The following is a 12449-nucleotide window of genomic DNA, read 5'->3' as shown; positions in this document are numbered from 1 at the left end:
CAGCTTTGGCGCCTCATCCTAAGACAACCACGCATCACGCTCGATGAGATCCTTGTGCTGGCCCGGTCGCACGAATTGTCCAATGCCCGTGCTGATGAGATGGAAGCGGCGCTCCACCGATCGGGACCCACAAATCGCACACCAACCATCAAGGAGGAACACCTCGACGTAATTCACCGGCGACAGCAATCGGTGAGAGGGCCTTCGAGGGTGAACCCTCAGTCATTCTGTGGGAACTGCGTGATGGACCATCCATGGGAGATGCTACGCGAAAGGCAAGACGTGTTCCAACTGTGAAAAACCGAACCATTTTGCGAAGGTTTGCCGGAGTGGCCACAATCGTCGACCGTCCAATGCAAGCGTGAGAGGCCCTACACGAGGGGTGCATCAGTTGACGCTTGAAGACCCCGGTCCCTGCAGCGACCCTTAACGTGCGGCGTTCTGCCTGGATGATGAAGATGATGAGGTGTACTTTGTATCCTTTGTCGGCAGGGATGGTGGCCGAAGACGGCCGCCACCGATGTATGATTTGCGGATCGCAGGATCCCCGGTACACGCTCTGATAGATACTGGGGCATCAGTGAATGTTATGGACAGCATCCAATATGACTGTCTCACCCCTCGCCCGTTTCTCTCTCCGTCTAACGCAAAAATCTACACCTACGACAGTGACGAACCACTACCCCTTAGAGGTGTAATTGATGTAGTGGTGTCCAGTAACAGGCATGAAGTGAAGACGAAGTTCCACGTCACCGGTGGAAAACGTGGCACGCTGCTCAGCTGCCATACAGCCGAAGACCTTCAACTGGTGTTCTTCGCTAACCAGGTGCACGAGCTACACGCCGACATGATGCTTAAGGATTTTCCCACCCTCTTTCAGGGTCTGGGTCGACTCAAGGGTAAGTTGTTCAAATTGCACATTGACCGGACAGTACGACCGACGGCGTTGAGGCACAGAAGAGTACCGTTTCACCTGCGGCCGCAGGTGGAAGAGGAACTACGGAAACTTGAGGAACTCGGCGTCATCGAGAAAGTCTCAGGCCCGACACCCTTCGTGGTCGCCCCAAAGCCAAAACAGCCCTTTTTAAGATGCAGTTATAAAATGTGTGGGTGACTTTGTAACACTGTAGCTGTCTGGAGCGGAGCTGGTTGTTGTGAAAAGGGTTTTTCATGTGTGTTCAGTGTGTAGTGAGTAGTGAGGTTAAAAAATACTAGCTGAACCCAAAATAATTTTATTCACAGGTCAGGTAGTATCAATAAAAATGTGTACTGGATACCTTAGGGGCTATTTTATTGACCCCTAGTATCTCCAAAGGTGAAGGTCGACATGTTTCAGTAACGGCTCCCCTCCCGCAACCTACTTCGTTCGCTTCCGCCGCCTGAATGATGATCATTCGGGCAACGGAAGCAAATGAAGTAGGTTGCGGGAGGGGAGCCTCACGAAAAACCCTTTTTCACAACAACCAGCTCCGCTGTAAATCAGGCGTAGAAGCACACTGGAGGAACATTCGGTTCCTCCAGTGGGAACCCTATGATGAAGCATGTCACCACTAGGGTGAGTGAGGGTTCTTCTTACCAATAAGGTATATTTTTCGCCATGTGTATAGCACTTTTTGGGTTCCTTGACAAACGTCTCTTCACTTATGGTTTGAGTTTTTCTTGGTTGTTTGGTGTAGTAATATGATTACAGCACCTTAGAGTCACTCTTTATTTGTTGTTGTATACTTATCAGGGATATAGGAGTGACCTATAATAATCCTTACTCTCTTGTTGTTAATATATATCCTAACCAATGTGGCCTGCTAAGATGGGGTGAATATGTGGACTAATCTTTGGACTGTTGGTGATTTTTTGATTGGCCTCTGCCTATCCTGTTTGATGCTATACACATGACTTGTAATGGATGTAATCGGTCCTAATGTGTATATAGCAGCTTTAGTGATTTGAAGTGTCCAGTTTCTTGCAGGTACCTTTTATTCTCGTAGACAGAAACAAGATAAGGACCACCAGGAACATTTAACCTGGCCATATCTCTCTGACTGGTGTAATTGATTAAATGATGCTTAGTATCCAGATCTGTTTTATACTTAATTTCTTATTGCTTCTCCCTGTCTGTCTGTCTGCCATAGGCTATTTAGAAAAAAACTGGTTGTAAAGAGCACATATAATATAAAAATAATAAAATATACACTTAAAACATCAGTGACCCCTGATCACTCGCCCATGAGGCGAGTGATCAGGGGTCAGCACGAGGTCCGGCTTCAAGGCTCATGTGAAACACAGGAAGGGCCCGGCCAAGCTCAGGGCTGTGGATTTTGCGGAGAGACATGGCTACATCAAAGGCATTGTAAAGGAGATTGTGCACAATCCTGGTCGTGGTGCCCCTTTGGCAAAGGTGACATTCCGAGATCCTTACCGCTTCAAGAAAAGGACGAACTATTTATTGCTGCTGAAAGTATTCACACGGGGCAGTTTGTCTACTGTGGCAAGAAAGCCCAGTTGAATATTGGCAATGTCCTCCCTGTTGGAACCATGCCTGAAGGTACCATCATATCCTGTGTTGAAGAGAAGCCAGCTGATCGAGCTAAGCTGGCCCGTGCTTCTGGAAACTATGCTACAGTAATCTCTCACAATCCTGAAACTAAGAAAACACGGGTTAAGCTTCTTTCAGGTTCTAAGAAGGTTGTCTCCTCTGCAAACAGGGCTATTGTCGGTGTTGTTGCTGGTGGTGGTCGAATTGACAAACCAATCCTAAAGGCAGGTCGTGCTTACCATAAATACAAGGCTAAGCGAAACTGCTGGCCACGTGTCTGTGGTGTGGCTATGAACCCTGTTGAACATCCCTTTGGTGGTAGTAACCATCAACATATTGGTAAGCCTTCAACCCTCAGGAGAGATGCCCCAGCTGGACGCAAATTTGGTCTTATTGCTGCTCGGTGTACTGGCAGACTGCGTGGTACAAAGACAGCGCAGGAAAAGGAAAACTAAGCTACAGTCTGTTTTGCAAAAAAAATAAACCATTTGAAAGAAAGAAAAAAAAAACATCAGTGTGCTATAGTGAAAGAACCTCACTCACAAAGTCAATAGAGTTCGGTGCACTGCTCATCCATAACCTGCCACTATTAGATACTACTGGCCAGCAAGAGGAAGAGATGATAACAAGTAGAGAGGTGCACCGTTGTCTTGTTGTCTTAATTTAGATTTTTCTAAATGTCATTTCCTTAGTATTCATGTGTTGACTTTCATTTTTATGACATGCTTTTTATTTTGTCACCATATATATGTATATATATATATTTCTTTATTCGGTTTTGCAAAATAGAAAACCATAAAAGCAGTGTTACAGTCAGATAAAAAAACATATTAACAAGTAATACACAATCATTACAATTTAAAAATAAGGTTTGCGCACTAGCATTGAAGATCACTATCTGGACAACAATAAAAATTATCGAATTCATAAGTAAGAAAGATTCTTTACAAATTTGTTCTATGTTTAAAAATACATTTAAAAAAATTGACGACGTGATAACAAATACATTCAGACTCTAAAAACTGCAGTCCCAACATAGCTGGGCGACATTGCCTAATACCCCACTGTTTTAACAAAGGTAACAACCAGAGTTTCCGATGAACATGATAAAACTTACAGAACAGAACGGTGTGTATAGTCGTCTGCTCTGATGTATCATCGCAGGGGCAAGGCAAAAGAATTAGATCCCAGCTATTTCTCATTGGAAATGCTACTAATCGGTGGAAGAGATTTAATCTAAATCTCGTCAAAAGGAGTCGCTCGAATACTTTGAACTCATGTGTTAAATAGGGCTGAATTAACATGGTGATCTGAACCGCAATTACATGTTGGGCAGAAGGTTTCGTGGCTTCACTAGCAAGCCTTAAGCCTTCTAGATGGCTCAGTGCCCTTGCTTTCAGATCCTTCCTCGAGATTTCTCAGATCTCCTCGGGTGCTGTATAATAAGACTCTAACCCTAAGTCAGTTAGGAAGTTTTTCACAAAGAGGAGCCAACTAATTTTCAGTGAGTAGTCTAATTCCATGCAATCTGCCATGATTTCCTTTGTAATTAAATTCTTTTCAGAAATCCAAATTTGTCGCCAAAGTAAAAGTGGTTGGATCTTTACTAAGTCCCCTAAGTATGGTATCCCCAATTCCATATGACAGGCTAATGTGGAAATTCGTTTGGGTGCCGCTAGGAGAAACCTTAGAAAAGTATTTTCTGCCACCTGCAGAGCACTAATGTTGGCATGCCCCCACACTCCAGCCCCATACAGGGCTATTGACTGGCATTTAGCACAATAAATTGTTAACAGTTCCACGGGGGGCCTTTTACCCAGCCTTTGTGAGAAGTATATAGGGGGGCGATGGCTCTCATGAAAAGATGTTTTCCTGCCTCAACCGCAGCTTTCCAATTCAATTTCTCATCTATTATAATGCCCAAGTAGGGATAATGGGCCGTTAATTCAAGTTTTTGATTACTAAGGAAAATATCTTTAACCTGTTTTTTCCCTGTGCCTGCCGCCATTACATATGTCTTTTTTATATTTATATGTAAATCAAGGCTTCCCATGAAGTGTTCATACCTATCCAAAGCCTTCTGCAGTTTGTGTGGGGTACGAGCCAGTATCACGGCGTCGTCTGCATAGAGCAGAGCGGGGATCGGATGCTTTCGTACTTGGGGTAGGTCCTGGCCCCCCCTCAACATCTCCACCTCCAAGCCATTTGTATAGAGTGAGAACAGAAAGGGGGCCTGGACGCAACCTTGACGAACACCACGCTCTATTCCAAACGACGCCGATAGTTCACCCTTTGTACCGAAACGTACCCTTGCAGAGGCCTTGGAATATAGCTCCCTCAAAAAATCAACAAGGAGAGCGTCTACTCCTATTTGTATCAGAACAGTCCAAAGCTTTGCGTGGCAGACACAATCAAAAGCGGCGGACAAGTCTACATAGACCATATATAGCTTGCCCTGTTTTGCTTGAACATATTTCCCCAGCATCATAGAAAGATTTAAGGCCTGTTCTGTTGTGCCAAAACCCTCTCTAAAACCGAATTGAAGGTCGGAGAGGACCCCCCCATCCTCAGCCCACAGCTGGAGACGCTCAAGCACAACTCTACCCACTACCTTGCCCTGCAAGTCCAGCAGTGAGATAGGGCGATAACAAGATACCTCTTGCCGATCTCCTTTTTTAAATATTGGAACCATAATGGATTTGGTCCAAGAATCCAACAGTCCCTTCTCTGTTACTGCTCTACAAACCCTGGTCAGTATTGGGACCCAGAGATCAGTATTATGCTTAAAAAGATCCACGGGAACCCCATCGGGACCCAGAGCTTTCCCATTCTTACTAGCATTTAGGGCCAGGAGCACCTCAGGTATGTCAAATTCTAGGGAAATAGGATATGAAACTGCAGGGGAGGCTACATCTGTCCCTGTTAGAACCGGGTTCTTCTGAAATATTTTCGAAAAATGGGACACCCAAACTGATTCCGCAATTGCAACTTCTATTTTAGGGAGGTTGTCATCTGCTAAATATGAAGATTTCACCACTCTCCAGAAGGCCTCACTATTTTTCTCTAGGGCGCTTTTGTGTAGTTGATCCCACAGGGCTTGTTTTAATTCGCCCTTTCTCTTCTTCCGCGCAATAGTATACTCTTTCCTGAGCCTACTAATAGCCTGGGGGTCTCTGGTGGTTTTATTCAAAGCTACTTTTAGTTTAGTATGGGCCGCCGTACAGCTATGATTAAACCACCCAGCCTTCCTAGATTGATCTGTTTTTGGCTTTGCTGTCAGTAATTCCTTTATTTTTACTAGGATTACCGCAAAGTTACTTAAGACTTCCTCATCTGTAGCTGCTAAATCAAGACATCTCATAATATGTGGATAGGCTATTCTGATCAACTTTTCAGTGATTTGCCCAGGGTGTATCTTATCCCATCGTATAGAGAACCCATTTATCCTATCTATATGTAGAGTGTTCTGACCTAGTGCATTTGCTATAATCTGTGAGGATGAGTGTGAGTGTATCAGATGAAGTTCAAACCTGAGGGCAGAATAATCACTTAATATGTTGGGTAGCACCTCAAAGTTCCTTACTCTATTAACAAGAGGATTCGATACTAAAACATAGTCGACTGTGGTTTCATGCCCCCTCCCTAGATATGTTGGTAGCAACCGGTCTAGGGTTGGTACCAAATTATTAACTATTGTAAGACCTAAAGCTGACGTCACTTCATTCATGTGGGACCCCAGCTTAGTATGGCTAAAATGGACGAGGGGGATATCATGTTCGTCCACTAACCCGCAGATGTTATCACTGCTAAGTGGGCAGGGGTGCAGGTTAAAGTCCCCCCCCAAACAATATTCGCGGTTGACTAAGCTGGAAAAGCTTATCATAGAGATTAGACACAACCCTCAAGACCCGCCCTTCCGCTAAATTGTTATACAAATTCAGCAAAAAGATGGTTTCTTTATTATTAAAAAAAAGACGGGGGACCTGAAAGTTAACATCCAGTTCTACTACAGTTACTTTCATATCTGGTATTGTGTTTGCTATGAATGTGGTCAGTCCTCCCTTGGGCCTGCCCATAACTCCCGCTAGAGCTGGAGAGAAATAAGTTCTATAACCTAGGAGATGGAGTTCGCTCATAGACCATGTCTCCTGGAGGCAAATAATTTTGTAGTTCTCCAGGAAGCTCAGAGCACTACCGTCTTCAACCTTAGGGCGAAGGCCCGCAATATTCCAAAATATGACATTTAGGACTTGGGAGTCCTTTGTTAAGATGCCACCTAATGGAAGAATGGGGTCCGATTTTTCCCCGCAATCCCCCGGGGAATCCTCATCCAATGATGGTCAATCAACCATCTCTAGACAGCTGTATCTATTCGTTGTCGGGATACTTCTCCATCCATCCCTATAGGCTGCCTCTCTTATATGATTCCTAACAGGGTTGCCTCCCCACTCCTCCCTGTCGCTACCCCAATCACAAGGGCCGATTGTATGCCAGATTCCCTCGTGGGATGGACGTTTCGATTTCTGGGGGATAGAAAAAGGAGAGGGGTTTGGTTCCTATACCTTCGTTTATGCCAGCCTGTCTCCATGAGCAAATATAGTCGACCATTCGGGGATCTTCGAAATTAATAAGGACGCATTCTCCCTGAATGGATTTCCTTCCATGCCCCACCCAAGTGGCCTTGCGCACCATAAGGATCTTGCTCGACCCAAAAGGCGGTAATGGTCGGTTCGTGCTGAGCCAGTGTTGGACCTTGTTTTTTAGTGACCAAGTAGATTCTGTGGCTGGATCAGCCAATTCTGGTACACCGGTCATCACAACAACGTAGGGGCTAGCCTCAGGGGGCAAATTAACGGCAAATCTGCAGTCAGAAGGTCCCCTGTGCCAGTCCCCATTTGGGTTTAAGGCTGGGGTTTTGGGAATCTTATTAATGTGTTCCTGACTGATCTGTGGTGTTGGAGGTGCCGGCTTCTACACAGTTTTCTTTTCTGTAACTGTAGGGTGTTTCGGATTTACTACTGGGCCTGGAGTTACAAATTTTTTAGCTTGTTGGACGTTTAATTTATTAGTAGTCAACTTATTTCCCCCGTTTTTTTGAACTCCCGGATTTGGGGGATTTTTTATGAGGGATGTCAGTTCAATTAGCTGTTTTTCAATTTGCTGCAATCTGGCTTCTACTGGGGTGAAACAGATTTGAAATAACTCCCCGATTTTTTTCAAGAGTTGACTATCATCGGTTCCATCTTTTCCCCCCGGCAAATTAACCATTGAGTCTAAACTGATCGGTCCTAAGGTCTCTTTTTGGACTTGATTTGGATGCACCATATGCCTATCCTGTTTCCCTCTCCGCGTAGTGTGATCTAACTTCTCGACATGCTTTTTTGGTGACTCACGTATCTGATCGGCCTTAGATCTTTTCAATTTTTCTTTCTTTTTCCGTACTGCGCCCTCCCTCCTACCTCTCACCTGTCTTGTTTCCTCTGGGGTAGTTTGGATAACTAGGTCAGGGGTCTTTTCCAGCTCCAAACTTACTTCTAAATGGGATAACAGTTGTGAGGCCGATAAATCAACTACGTTTGGTAGGCTATGGATGTCAACGGGGACTTCCAGCAAACCCAACTCCCTGGCCTGCTCGGGTGTTTTAGCAGTCGCAAGGTGTCCTAGAGAAGATCTTTTTGCAAGAGCTAGATCTTGAGACACTCTACATTCCATGAGGGAGATGCCTTGATCTATGAAGGAGTTTGCCCTAATAGTAAAACTATCTAAAGGGCCTATAAGCTGGACCTCTCCTGCCGCTGTTTTGCTTCTGCTACCTCGTGTTGCCATGATATGGGCCCCAGAGCAGTTTATAGACCCGGGCGTGTTACCTAGTACGAGTAGCAACTAGTTTCATTAGGATTAAGGAATTTAACATAAATACAATTTACATACGGTTTTAAATCAGGTACTGGGCAAAAGGAGTTAGAGGGGGGGGCCCGGTCTGGTCTTACATGGTCTATAATGGGCTAAAACGGGCCCGCCCTTTGCCCGGGCTTCGCCCGCGCGCGTCCCGCGTGCGAGGTTGAGGGCGTAGCTAAAGTAGGTCGGTAGGGAAGAGGACCCAGCTGTGGCCAATGATAACACGCAAGGTCCGCTGGTCCTCGCAGTCATGACCTGGCTGTTTGTCCCAGTGTTTTCAGCCCCTCCGTTGGTGGGAATTCACTCCGTCTGCCTCCAATGCTCCAACTTGCTCGGAAAATGCAAATGACAAATCGCCCAGTTCCAACGCCTACGAGCGACTCCCGCGTAGCGGGGGCCGCGAGGCGCAATATGTAGTTAGGGAGGAGGGTGCGGGAAGAGGACCCAGCTGTGGCCAATGATAACACGCAAGGCCCGCTGGTCCTCGCAGTCCGACCTGGCTGTTTGTCCCGGTGTCCTCAGCCCCTCCGTTGGTGGGAATTCACTCAGTCCGCCTCCAATGCTCCAACTTGCTGAGGAAAATGCAAGTGACAAATCGCCCAGTTCCAACGCCCCGCGTAGCGGGGGCCGCGAGGCGTAATATGCAGTTAGGGAGGAGGGTGCGGGAAGAGGATCCAGATGTGGCCAATGATAACACGCAAGGCCCGCTGGTCCTCGCAGTCCCCACCTGGCTGTTTGTCCCGGTGTCCTCAGCCCCTCAGTTGGTGGGAATTCACTCTGTCCGCCTCCAATGCTCCAACTTGCTCGGAAAATGCAAATGACAAATCGCCCAGTTCCAACGCCTACGAGCGGCATATATATGTATGTTTGTATTGTGTTTATTGTCTTTCTTTCCATGTATCATTTTCAGCCCAGATGAAGTTCTAAAGTTGTTTTTGGAATGAAACGTGTTGACTGAACCCTGTTATTCATGTGGATTTAAGAAGATATAATAAACAATTGATATTTAATCATGTAAACTGGACTCTTTATTGGATCCATACCGGTGCATCTCTCCACTTGTGATCAAAACCAATAACATTACTGAAAATATGGTGAGGGGCTTAAAGTGTTAATCAGCCTGTTTACTGCATGTGATTCTCTCAATGGTACACAATGGTGTTGATCCACAGTGCAGTTACCAAAATCACATCACATCAGTACACATTTTAACTACTAGTTGTCCAGCTTGTCAACTGCCCATTTCCAAGAGTGTAGACAAGTAAAACTGGGCAGAAGTCGAATCCTATTTGATTATTAGAGACATCCTCTAATCTATGATTGATAGCATATTGCCAGGTACCCTGCTGTAACTAGGACCTGAATAATTATCAAAGATAGGGTTGCTCTCTGCATGGAGACGGGATTTCAGGAGGAGGTGTTTAGACTGGACAAGTTTGGACTGGCTCGATCTATATACTGAACTGAGATTGGGTAATGCCTATAAAAACAAAACAAAAAAGGCAACACATATAAAAGTACAATAACCTATGTGACAGAAATAGGTCATTAGTAAGCATATGAACAATGGTCTACTACCATAAATGATTGTATGTTCTAAGAACATTTACCTGCAATTGACAGAAAAGAGTTCACAATAAGCCTAGCAAGAATTATACTCAAAGGGCCCTATTCACACAGGTAAACTTACACTTTTTGTGTAAGTTTACAATTTTTCTGCTATTCACAAACTTTAAGTGTAGTTTTATGTGTAGTATCTTTACTACTGAAGAAACCTTCCTATCTCTGTAGTCGTAAATATACTACTTGTAAAACTACACTCGTAGTTAGTGAATAGCAGTAAAATAGTAAACTTACACCAAAAGTCTACGTTTACGTTTGTGTATAAGGCCCAAGCGATCTTGAGAGAATTCTGTGCACGAAACTCCAATTCTCAGAACTCACTTGTACACTCTAATAAACATTCGATATAAAGACAAGCGCAAGAAAGGACAAAAGGCACATTTAATAAAAGGCAGGTTTGGATTCTGAGAGTCAAAGGGCCAGGAGTAATGAACAATACAGAAGCAAAGCTTTGGAAAGGGAAGTTTGGATTCTAAGAAATAGGAAAAGTGGGAGCAACACATAATACAAAAAGAGCAGGCTGGCCAATCTAACTAACAGGTAAAATTAGTTAGCGATATAACACTTGGAAATGCAGGTATGACGAGCAGAGATTGGTAGTATCCAAACAGATCAAGGAACTCTGAAAAATAGGGCAGAGAATATGGAATACAAACACAAATAGGGCTGGGATTACGTGACTACAGAACAAGGAAACAGCATGCAAACAAGAAACAACAGGTCAATCAATCAATCAATAAATAAATTTGTAAATCGCGCTACATACCCGCTAGGCTCTCAAGGCGCGGAGGGGTTGGGGGGGCTGCAGCTAGTGGTCGAAGAGCCAGATCTTGAGCAGTCTTCCGAATGTCGGGAGGTTTGTGGTCTGTCGTAGGTGGAGGGGGAGAGTGTTCCAGCTCTTGGCGGCGCGGTGGGAGAAGGATCTACCTCCGGAAGTGGTTCTGTGGATGCATGGGACGGATGGCCAGGGATAGGTCGGCGGAGCGGAGTTTCCTGTTGGGTACCTAGAAGGAGAGTCTGCTGTTGAGGTAGGCAGGGCTGGTCTTGTGGAGTGCTTTGTGTGCTTGGATCATGAGTTTGAAAGTGATTCTTTTGTCGACGGGGAGCCAGTGCAGTTCTCTGAGGTGCGACGTGATGTGGTCTCTGCGTGGGACGTCTAGGACCAGTCGTGCGGAAGCGTTCTGGATTCTTTGGAGTCTGCTGATGAGTTTGGCCGGGGCTCCAGCGTAGAGTGCGTTTCCATAGTCGAGACGGCTGCTGATGAGGGCGTGGGTGATGGTTTCCCGAGTGTTCGTCGGGATCCATTTGTAGATCTTGCGGAGCATGTGCAGGGTGTGGAAGCAGGCAGAGGAGACTGCATTGACTTGGCTGGTCATGCTGAGCTTGGAGTCGAGGATGACCCCCAGGTTGCGTGCGTGGTTTGTGGGTGCCGGGGGGGTCCCAGAGATGGGGGCCACCAGGAGTCGTCCCATGCTGAGGGGTTGGGCCCAAGGATGAGGATCTTCGTCTTGTCCGTGTTCAACTTGAGCCGGCTTGCTTCCATCCAGTCTGCAACGGCCTTTAATCCCAGGTGCAGGTTGGATTTGGCGGTGAGGGGGTCTTTGGTGAGGGAGAGGATGAGTTGGGTATTGTCGGCGTAGGAGATTATGTTGAGGTCGTGTAGTGTGGCGATGCGAGCGAGGGGAGCCATGTAGACGTTGAACAGCGTCGGACTGAGGGAAGATCCCTGAGGAACGCAGCAGATGTTTTTGGTGGTTCCGGATTGGAACAGGGGGAGGAGGACTCTCTGGGTTCTGTCGGTGAGGAAGGAGGTGGTCCAGTCCAGGGCCTTGTCTCTGATCCCTGCGTCGCAGAGGTGTGTGCGAAGTGTGTGGTGGCAGACGGTGTCGAAGGCGGCGGAGAGGTCGAGGAGGATGAGGGCTGCTGTCTCGCCGTTGTCGAGTAGGATTCTAATGTCGTCTGTGGCGGTGATGAGGGCGGTCTCGGTGCTGTGGTTGCTGCGGAAACCAGATTGGGAGGGGTCCAGGATGTTGTTGTCTTCTAGGTAGCGGGTGAGTTGGGTGTTGACAGTTTTTTCGATGACTTTAGCTGGGAACGGAAGCAGGGAGATGGGCCGGAAGTTCTTGAGGTCGCTCGGGTCCGCCTTGGGCTTTTTAAGTAGGGCGTTGATCTCGGCGTGCTTCCAGGCCTCGGGAAAGGTGGCAGTTTCAAAGGAGAGGTTGATGACGTTGCGTAGGTGGGGTGCGATGAGGCTGTTGACTTTGTTGGTGATGTGGTGGGGAGAGGGTCCGACGGGGAGCCTGAGTGGATGGTGCTCATGGTGTTGATTATGTCCTTGGTGCTTATGTTGGTCCATGCGGTCAGAGAGACGTGGTCGTTGGAGTTGGGTGTGTTC

At 46.4% G+C, this 12449-nt stretch overlaps 1 pseudogene; it reads left to right on the top strand.

The window, feature by feature from the left end:
* The first annotated feature begins 2223 nt into the window (after positions 1-2223).
* LOC144819945 (large ribosomal subunit protein uL2 pseudogene) lies at positions 2224-3042 on the top strand (annotated as a pseudogene).
* The last annotated feature ends 9407 nt before the right edge of the window (positions 3043-12449 follow it).

Source organism: Lissotriton helveticus, chromosome 2_1 (genome assembly GCF_964261635.1).
Source record: "Lissotriton helveticus chromosome 2_1, aLisHel1.1, whole genome shotgun sequence".
NCBI classification, from domain to species: Eukaryota; Metazoa; Chordata; class Amphibia; order Caudata; family Salamandridae; genus Lissotriton; species Lissotriton helveticus.
This window is presented reverse-complemented; position numbering and strand designations above follow the sequence as displayed.